This window comes from Dipodomys ordii, unplaced genomic scaffold (assembly GCF_000151885.1).
Source record: "Dipodomys ordii isolate 6190 unplaced genomic scaffold, Dord_2.0 Scaffold5, whole genome shotgun sequence".
Lineage (NCBI taxonomy): Eukaryota > Metazoa > Chordata > Mammalia > Rodentia > Heteromyidae > Dipodomys > Dipodomys ordii.
The window spans coordinates 21,345,531-21,356,643 of NW_012267221.1; positions in this window are offsets into that span (position 1 = coordinate 21,345,531).

The window sequence follows — 11,113 nt, forward strand, 5'->3', positions numbered from 1 at the left end:
GGGAGGGGGAACAACACTTTCCCTCTCCCGCCTCGCTCCCGACCCTTCCAGCCCTCCTCTCTCCACATTTCCTGCCCAAGAAACTTGCGGTCTGTCCTCTTTTCAGAGACTCGATCTGTTCCTTCCGAGACGGCCGAAGGTGTGGTGGAGATTTAAGGTTTAGATGCCCAGTAGTTGGAAGAGGTTAGAGGGAGTGGCGTGTTAACCTAGCCCGGGCAGATAAAGAGGAAGCGTGCTCAGATATCAGGTGGTAGGGGACACCCCCCGCACACCGTGACAGCCTGGGGTGGGGAAAGCGCACCGTTTGTCCCTCCCACCGGGAACCCGGAGGTTGCCAGAGCCGCGTCGGTGGTTGTGTGCGCTGACACCTGTGTGAGTGGTACCGTGAGGGCCAGCCTGCCCCAGTCTGCAGGGCCATTTAAAGACAAAAGAGAGTGTCACTAGCTATTCGTTCCTCCCAGGCAGGAGCATCTGCCCTGGGACAGCACACTTCCTGGTGTTACCTTCATTTTTGGCCCCAGGTGTCCTGTTTTAGGTGAGCTAACTTTCTCAAATGACCCAAGTAGTTGGGTAGTAGGGCGACGATTGGACACCTGTCTGATTCCACTAAAGATCCCTCTTGAATCCACACTCTTGGTAGGAATGATTCCCCTCTCCTGCCCCAAGAAAAAGTCCATAAGCAAGCCATAATAATACTTACCTAGTCTTTTCAGCTAACCAAACTCCCAAGAGTTCCACTGATAAGGGAAATGGGAGAAAATGGTGAGATCCTAGAAAGGAAGTTGAAATCCCTGGCAGTTACAATGATATGCTCTCTATTACATGGTCAGATTGAGTTGTCTCTTATGGGATACATTATCCATTTAACAGCTAATTTTCCTTCCTTCCTTCCTTTTCTCCCTCCTTCCTTCCCTCTCTTCCTTCCTTCCTTCCTTCCTGTCTCTCTCCCTTCCTTTCTTTTGTGGGTCATGGGACTTGAATTCTGGGCCTGGGCACTGTCCCTGAGCTCTTTGCCTCAAGGCCAGCACTCTACCACTTAAGCCACAGCTGCTACTTCCGGTTTTCTAAGTGGTTTATTGGAGATTAGAGTCTTACAGTCTTTCCTGCCCTGGCTGGCTTTGAACCGCAGTCCTCAAATTTTAGCCTTCCCAGTAGCTAGGATTACAGGCATGAGCCACCACACCCGGGTAACAGCTAATTTTCAAATGACTGGTTCTGGCTTTGAATCCTTGGAGACTTGTGATTCTTTTATAATATATACACTCAATAAGATATTAGTATTAATGAGTAGAAAAAAATGTGAGTGTTTCTTAAAGCTGGGCACTGGTGGCTCATGCTGGTAGAGATCTGAGGATTGAGATTCTTTTTTTGGGGGGGGGGTCCAGTCATGGGGCTTGAACTCTGGGCCTGGGCGCTGTCCCTCAGCTCTTCAGCTCAAGGCTAGCGCTCTACCACTTGAGCCACAGCGCCACTTCCGGCTTTTTTCTCTTTGCTTATGTGGTGCTGAGGAATCAAACCCCCAGGGCCTCAGGCATGCAAGGCAAGCGCTCTACCACTGAGCCACTTTCCCAGCCCAGGATCGAGGTTCTTAGTGGGGGAAAGTCTGTGAGACTCTTATCTCCAATTAACCACCAGAAAACCTAAAGTGGCGTTGTGGTTCAAAGTGGTTAGCACTACCCTTGAGCAAAAAAACTCAGGGACAGTGCCCAGGCTCTGAGTTCGAGCCCCATGACTGACCCAAAAAAAAATCAAATTTTTAAAAAAGGATAGCCTTAACACATCAACAAGACTCCATGTTCTCCCTCTTCTCCCTCCCCCCCCTTCGTTCATTTGTTCCAGTGGTGGGGCTTGAAATCAGGACCTGGGAACTATCCTTGAGCTTTTTTGCCTAAGGCTGACACACCTACCACTTGAGCCACAGCTCCACTTCTGAACTTTTTAGTGGTTAATTGGAGATAAGAGTCTCATGGACTTCCCTGACTAGCTGGATTTGAATCATGGTTCCTTAGATCTCAGCCTCCTGAGTACCAGGGATTACAGGCAGCTTGGAGTCTCTTCTTTAGTAAGGTGCATCTTAGTAAATCAGTGTTTATACACAGTAGTGCAGGTGTGTTATTCATCTGTAAATTGATTCTTAGAAACATTAGGGACAAAGCTGCGTGTAGTGGTACACGTCTGTAATTTCACCTCTTGGACTCTGGAACAAGAGAATTTTTCATGTTCTAGGCTATCCTGGGCTACTAGTGAGACTCTGGTCAAAATAACAAAAAGAAATTTTAGGAACAACCTTAATTAGTAATATGCGCCAGGTTCTGAAGAGAGCTTTAATGAGCATCTAGCTTAGGAGATTGTGAGTTCTTAACCTCTTCTGCCTCTTTTCCTTGGAGGCCCTAGGTATGCTTAAAAATCTCTTCCATTTAGCCACATTCCCAAACCTGCCTTAACTTCATAATCGCTTTCCTTACTTTGTTTTCAAGGGGAAAATGCTATGCTAAATCTTTTTTTTTGGGGGGGGGGGTTCCGGTCCTGGGGCCTGAACTCTGGGCCTGGGCGCTGTCCCTCAACTCTTCAGCTTAAGGCTAGCGCTCTACCATTTGAGCCACAGCACCACTTCCGGCTTTTTTCTTTTTGCTTATGTGGTGCTGAGGAATCGAACCCAGGGCCTCGAGCATGCAAGGCAAGTGCTCTACCACTGAGCCACCTTCCCAGCCCCCTATGCTAAATCTCAACGTGTAAAAATGTCTTCCTTTTATTTGTTATTGCATAAATGTACAAAGGTCTGTTCCACTGAAATATGTCAGAAGAATCTTGAGTTCAGACCACGCATGCTTGCTTAATTCTAAACTTACTTTGAGTTCTAAACCAATTACATTGCCATTTCCTTATTAGTAGTTTTAAAAAATTATGTGAATTTTGAAATACCAATTTCTTCAGTGACACTCATATCCACTGCTGTTTCATTGTTATTTCATGAATCCTCATAATAGAGTGTTAGGTTCAGCTCTAAAAATTCTCAGAGGATAACTTTGAGATGGATCCAGAAATGACTGAGTGCCTTCTTCTTTACATATTATGTGCGTTACATGTTATTGCATATCTCCATGTGGTCATGACCCAGAGCTAGTAGAATGTTTCTTATGTGGCCTTTCAAATGTGTTTTAGGCCCATCTAGCACTTCAGTTTCTCCATTGTTGTATTTCTTTTTGTAATTTTTGGAAGCCTGTAGTACATACCACCACACACCTCGGTCTTGTTTGGTGAGTTAACTTGGTGGTATTTCAGATCAGCACATAGAATCTGCCTGTGCTTTTGGTTAGCTCCATAATGGTATGTGGTATCATAGTGTGGCTAAGTGGCATCTCATAGGATTGAATCTTTATTTTTCTAGTTTTTTTACCTTTATGCGAATAGTACTAACAATCTTAAATTTTACTTTTTATTTTCACTCAAGATACACATTCACCACTGAGTGTGGTGGTACATACCTGTAATTCTAGCACTTGGGAAATTAAGGCAGGTGGATCTCAAGTTTGAGATCATCCTGGGCTCCATAGCAAGACATTATCTCTGGGGGAGGAGGAAGAAATACACACACACACACTTCCCCAAATTACTGAATTTTAAGGTTTATCTATATAAATATTGATCTTTGTTTTAGTAAAATGCCACGTTTTCTGACTTATCTGTTCATTAAAGAACATTTTGATAAGTTCCTAAAGTACAACAAAGAATCTAAATTGCCTGTAACTCCACTGTTTAGAAGTTAATACTGTTGAAATAATTTTTGCCCCTTACCTGTTTATCAAAAGTATGGCCAAAAGTTAAATTGTGCTAGTGATTCACATTTGTAATCCTGGTGACTCAGGGCTGAGATTTGAGGATCCCAGTTTGAAGCCAACTCAGATAAATTCAAGATAAGTTTATCTCTAAAACCAGCATTAACCAGCAAAATGCCAAAAGTAGAGATGGTTCAAGTGGTAAAGCACTAGTCTTGAGGGACGGGGGAAAGCCAAACAAGAGGGTAAGGCTCTGAATTCAAGCCCTAGTGCGTGCGTACAAGTGTACACGCGCACACATGCAAGCAACACACAAATTCGTTTTCTTTCCGACCTAAATATCCAACAGCTACTTTATTTATTGTTAAGTGAATCAAGGCTTAATAACTGATTGGTAAACTGTGCATTCAGTGAAGTTGTGCTTCAAACATCCTGTGTAATCCCAGCACTCAGGCAGGAGGATTGGAGTTTGAGGCCAGCCCGGGCTGCTAAATAATGAGTTCCAAGAAGCCTTTTAAAGATATTACTTCAGCTTCCCTTGTACGGTGGGTCAGAATCCATGTTCTCTGTAGCGCCACTTTTATTCAAGTCCTCTGATGTGAGATGGGTAAAGTGTTAGGGCTTTTCATTTGTCTAGAAGCTCCTGTAAGCGCATCCTAAGTTGAAGCGTGTTGAAAACAGATTTCTTGCTTCATTTTGTCACTTGCTGTCAAGTAAGCCAAAATAAGGCAATGTTCAAAATCACACCTTTGCCCATAATAGAACCTTTTATTTTCCAATTAAAATATTCAAATTCTTTTCTATGTTGAACACCCTGAAATGGGAGGCATCTGAAGGTATTAGAGAGCCAGTATTCATGCGGTGTGGGGCCATGGGACCTATTGTGCTTGCTGTTCTCTGTAACTCCAGGAAAGACTTTGAAATGATGGATGTTTTGGAGGAGGAGTCATGAGGTGTAGTAACAGGTCTTCATTCCCTGAGCCATTTGCTACAAGCCTGGGCAGCACTAGCTCTAGTCAGAGGAACAGGGGCTACAAGTGGAATTATTTCTATCAAAATCATTTCTACCATCAAATAGAACTGTTCTTTTTAATGGTACATGAAATCCTGCTGCAGTAGAGTTTCAATTTAATACTTACCTGAAAAAAATGATTTCCTAATATTGGATAGCTCTGTTGTGGGTGGCTTGGGGGGTGTTGTTTTGTTTTCCTTTGCTTTGTCAAGTGAACCCAGCATTCTACAATATTCTGCATCTCCAGCCCACACTTAGTTTTTTTGTTTTTTTGGGTCCGGTCGTGGGGCCTGAACTCTGGGCCTGGGCGCTGTCCCTCAGCTCTTCAGCTCAAGGCTAGCGCTCTACCACTTGAGCCACAGCGCCACTTCCGGCTTTTTTTTTCTTTTTGTTTATGTGGTGCTGAGGAATCGAACCCAGGGCCTCAAGCATGCAAGGCAAGTGCTCTACCACTAAGCCACCTTCCCAGCCCAACAGTCATAATTTTTTCCTCTTTCTTTTATACATAATTTCCCAAACTTTTTCAACTTGTAAAATTTTTCAACATATTTTCCTTTATATCCATTCTGCAAAGTGTGTGTATGTGTAAAAAGTTGGGTTATTTGATGTTTTCTAAAAAAGCTTATAACCAACGCTGCCTGAAGATTCTGCCCTATACCCAAAATTGTTCACCGTTAAAAAGCTAAGAAGTCCTTTAACTCATACACATTCTTTAAAATTATTTTCAAGAGTGAAAATCCATTTATTAAGGCCATGGAATATTGTGTAGATGATGTGTTTAAGAACGGTATCATTAAACATGAGCTTTCTGTTCACAGGCCTTGGTAGTTTTCATCCTCAGGATGCTCACAGAGACCTTGGTTGGAGTGAGGCACGGATGCTCAGTACTATTTTACTGCTTCTGGGCCAGACATGTAACAGGGCTCCTGATAGTTCACTCTGAAATTCTCATAAGGATTGAATAACAATTAACACATTTATTTTGCTGATTTTAATAGTCCATGACAAGGATCAGATTATTTTGATTGAATTTTTAAATAAATTATTAGCAGTCTGAACTGGAAAATATTTGTGAAAGTTTGGAATGTGCTTTGGAAATCTGGCTAAATTGCTTAGGGAGGTATGATTATCAAGTGTGAGGACTTGTTTTTTTTTTAAGTCACACTCTTTTCAGTTTATTGCAGCATGTAAAAGATGGTGCCAGACTTTTATATTCTCTCTCTCTTTCTCCCTCTCTCCTTCCCTCTCCCTCTCCTTTCCCTCTTTTCCCATCTCCCTTGTGTTTTTCCTAGCACCAATGAGATCATTCAAGAAAGTTTTCAGACCTAAAGAACCATGTCATCTCGTGACATGAATACACTGAGAGACTTTTAATAGACCACTGAGATCACACTTGGGAACTGGATTCTAGTCCCTGCTCCATCACTTTGTTGCCCATTTGTGACTCTAAAACTGCTGTTAAGTCTCTTCATTAAAATAATACTGTAGACCTATTAGAGCCATGGTATTCATTATCTTACAGATAATTGATTATCCTGTATATTACATGTAAAGTACTTAGTGTAGAATTAGGAATATAATACAGATGCAGTTAAATGTTAGGTGACACCTTTATTGCTAACATTTCTCACTCCTGAGAATCAGTGGTATAATAGCTATTATAACTGTGAAATATAAGTTTGGATCGGATTTGACCCATTAACTCTAGTGTTTGGAGCACACATACATTTGTGGTGCCGGTTAATTTTGAAGGACCTCTCTTGTTTTGTTTGTTTTGTGCTGGTACTGGGGCTTGAGCTCAGGGCCTAGGTGCTGTCATTTAGTTCTTTTGTTCAAGGCTGACACACTACCATTTGAGCCACAGCTCCACTTCTGACTTTTTGGTAGTTAATTAGAGATAAGAATCTCTGGGGGGCTGGGAAGGTGGCTCAGTGGTACAGCGCTTGCCTTGCATGCATGAGGCTCTGGGTTCGATTCCTCAGCACCACATTAAAAAAAAGCCAGAAGTGGCCCTGTGGCTCAAGTGGTAGAGCGCTAGTCTTGAGCTGAAGAGCTGAGGGACAGTGCCCAGGCCCAGAGTCCAGGCCCCACGACTGGACCAAAAAAAAAAAAAAAAATCTCTGGAATTTGTCTGCCCCCAGGCTGGTTTTGAACCAAGATACTCAGATCTCAGCCTTCTGAGTAGCTAGGATTATAGGTGGTAACTACCAACTTCCAGCTGTAGTCTGTGATTATATTACACCGTATTTCCAGATCTTTCCCCATCATTTTAATTACCTAATTACACACATCTTATAGCATGCTAGTTTTTTTTCTGTTTTTTGGTTTTGTGTAGTCCAGGGGCTTCAACTCAGGACCTGGGTGCTATTCCTGAGCTTCTTTGCTCAAGGCTAGCGCTCTACCACTTGAACCATAGCTTCATCTGGCTTTTTGATGGTTAATTGGAGCTTCACAGATTTTCTTGCCCAGGCTGGCTTCAAACTACAATCATCAGATCTCAGCCTCCTGAGTAGTTAGGATCATAGGTGTGCAGCTCTGGTGCCTGGCAACATGAGAGTTTTTGTGTTGGGTTGAGTTTGTTTACTCTTGTTTTTAGCATCTCTACTGTTTGTAAAGGTCTTGCAAATGTGTGAATGGGGATAATGTATTGAGAGATAGTGGAATAGATGTCATTCAAAGGACTTTATATCTTACAAGAAAGAACCTATGATATAGCAAAATTCTACTTTGCCTCCTGTGTTCAGAAAATAACACAGAATTTTCTTTCTGTAATCCCTTCTTTTCCAGTTGAAGATTAAAAGAGAGAAAAAGGTTGATGGGAAAATGGCCAAATGTAATATATGGTACTATTATTTGAGCTCAATTCTGAAAAAGAGATGGATTCTGTAATGGTTAATCTTTGGGGGTGTTTTTGTTTTTGGTATTGGTATTAGTACTGGAGCTTGAACTGAAGGCCTGAATACCCTTCCTGGGTTTATTTGCTCAAGACTAGTGTTCTCCCACTTGAGCCACAGCTCCATTTCCAGCTTCTTTTGGGGGGGAGAGGGGTTAATTGAAGATAAGAATCTCATGGACTTTCTGCCTGGCTTCAAACCGTAATCCTTAGATCTCAACCTCCTCAGTAGTTATAAGATTACAGGTAAGGGCCACTGCCACCCAGCTTGTGATGGTTTATTTTGGTTAGACTGGGAAACACCTATGAGATGAGAAAAGAATATTTCTTGGAGTATCTATGAGGATTTCTAGGTATAGATTATGGGGTCTCTGACCTATGAACAGATTGATTCTTTCATGGGCTCATAATATGATTACATTATTGGTAGGTAGTGAGTACTATGACATGGGCTGTTCTAGCAAAGCTCCTGCCTGCTATGATGGACTGATACCTCCATCATAAAAATAAAATCTTCTTCCCTTAAGTTATATAGTCAAGCGTTGGGTCACAGAGGTAAGTAAAGTAACAATGAGGTTTATAAGAGGGAAAAGGCTAAATCTAGTCAAATTTTAATAACTCAGTGTATGAGTTCCAGTTTCTCCACTGGAACACTGCCAACACTTGCTGTTGTTATTTTTATTTTTGATGTTCTAGTGGATGAGAAGTAGCATCTTGTATGGCTTTTACTGCACCCCGATCTATAATCATTCAAGACTTGTTTCTGATACCCTGTTGGATACGTATTGTATCTTTTCACTGTCTTAATTGCTCATTCCCTTTTGAAGTGCAAATTCTTAGTATAGTGCAGTAGATCCGTGTTTTTTAAATGGATAATTACTGCTTTTTTGACCATTTTAGGAAGTCTTTGCATTCTTGAAGGTCTTTTTTTTTTTTAAGTGCCAGCCCTGGGCTTGAAACTCAGGGCCTGGGCAATGCCCTTGAACTTTTGTGCTCAAGGCTAGTACTGAACCACTTGAGCCGCAGCTCCATTTCCAGCTTTTTGGTAGTTAATTGGAGAAAGGAGTCATGGAATTTCCTGCCTGGACTGGCTTGAACCATAATCCGCAGATCTCAGCCTCCTAAATAGCTAGGATTACAGGTATAAGCCTGTAATCCTTTTGACCTTTGGATCTGCTGTCCATCTGAAACTGATTTTTAAGTAAAAACATATTTTAAGTAAAGTTTTAAGTAAAAACATATTATTTGTCTCCCCTTCCCATCTAACTCTTTACTAGTATATTTATCTTTATTTTGTAAAGGGTTAGAGAGATTTAATACATTATTGGGGAAATAACTATGGAAATAGTGGCTGGTTAAAAGGATTTACCCTTAAGTGGTGATTGGAGTTTGGAGAAACAACTTAGGATTTGTGGGCTTCTGTCATAGCCTAGAGATTTAGCAGTTATTTCAGACATTTTATCACATTGAATAGGTGCCATTAATCCCATACTTGAAAAAGAGAATTGAGTCCAAAGAGGTAAATAAACTTTCCTAAGCTCAGACAGCTAAGAGGGCAAAACCATGGCTTAAAACGAAGTCAGTGTGCTCTAAAGCTCTATTAAGACTTTCATAGTACACTTATATAGATAATCTTAAATGTTTGTAAAGTTTTAAAGTTAACCTGTTCATCTTAAATTGCTATGGTATTTGGCACAGTAATAAATGTTAAATGGTCTGTGAAACCAAGCACATGTAGACATTTTAATTAAGATATCTTGAAGTCAGCAGAAGTAGAGATCAAGAGATCTTATAAGGGACAGAAAATACTGAAGTAGTAATCGATGCTGGTGACACTAGGAGCCTGAGAGATCTTGCCAGTGGATAGTATTGCAAAAGAAACTTACCTGTGTGATGTTTAGTTGCTGTGTAGTGGGTCGTTTCGTACTGTGAAATACAAGGAACTTCCGTTAAGGGTATTGGAGTCAAAGATAGCGTTTTTTTCCAGGGCTCCCTCTGCTGGTTTCCTAGCAGTAATTAAGGCACTATATTGCCAAAATTGTGCTGGGTTACTAATGATATAAATAAATTTAGGGAAGAAATTAATTTCAAGGTCCATTAGAAACAAAGGAAATCGATGTAGCAATTGAAATGGAAAAATAGAGTCAGGGAAAGGATTATTTAGTTTATTTATTTTAGAATACAAACAGCTATTGAATTCTTTTGAGTGACAGGAAGAATACTTTCAGTAATATTGGAAAGTTTCCATTTCAAACAAATACTTTAAACTTCGTCCTGGAGAGTGTGGGGTCAACTCCCTGAGATGATGATGACCTTACAGAAGTACTGGTGTTAGGCTTTTTCATTAAGAGGTAAACTTAGCAGTGTCAAGGGACAAATCCAAAATCAGTCCATAAACTATAGGTTTTTTTTTTCTTGGTAAAATATTATGGTCATTTAGAAATATTGATATTTAGGTAATTAGGGAAAGAGACTGATAATTGAGAGACTATACTGTAAGGGGCTCCTAAGGATCTGTCTTCTTTCCCATGGAGGCACTTCACATCTAATTGCTTAACTTGAGTACTGCTTATGGGCCAGGCATTTCACACCTAATAGGTGTGACTTTCTCCCAGCTAGCTATAACTTGACTTCACTTTTCTAATAATAGCTCCTGCCAGCTATCCCTTACCTTTCAGACTTAACATTGGGCCCAAGAAACTGTCTGTTATTTGAGGTTCTAGACATTTTACTGGGTAGTACATTATACGAACTAACTTCCATTTAAGTAAACTGGGTGTAAAGAATCTCAACAATTGTACTGGCTATTTTTACAGAACTGAAATTTTAAATAATGAATCCTAGCCAGGCACAGTGGTACATGCCTGAAATCTAGCTACTTGGGGGCAAAGACAGGAGAATTGTGGGTTAAACCAGCCCAGGTGCAAAGTTAAAGTGGGCTCTAAAAGAAGGTAGTGGTGCCTCAAGCTTGTAATCCTAGCTACTTGAGAGGAGGTGGTAGGAAGACCTAAGTCTGCTGGTCCAGGCAAAACAAGAGACTATCTGGGGGGGGGGGGGCGGTGACTAAAAAGGAATGGGGCATGAGTCACTCTCACTTGAACTCCTACATAAATAATCCTTTTGAGGGCTTGGGAAGGTGACTCGGTGGTAGAGTGCTTGCCTCACATGCATGAGGCCCTGGGTTCAATTCCTCAGCATCACATAAGCAGAAAAAGCTGGAAGTGGCACTGTGGCTTTAGTGGTAGCACGCTTCAGCCTTGAGCTGAAGAGCTAAAGGACAGTACCAAGGCCCAGAGTTCAGGCCCCATGACCAACAACAACAAAAAAATCCCTTTGATATTTAATTTACTTATAAAAAGGATTTAGTCTCAAAAATTTCAGACAAACATACATAAAGGCAAGATCAAACAATAGTGTAGGTGTCAAACCATC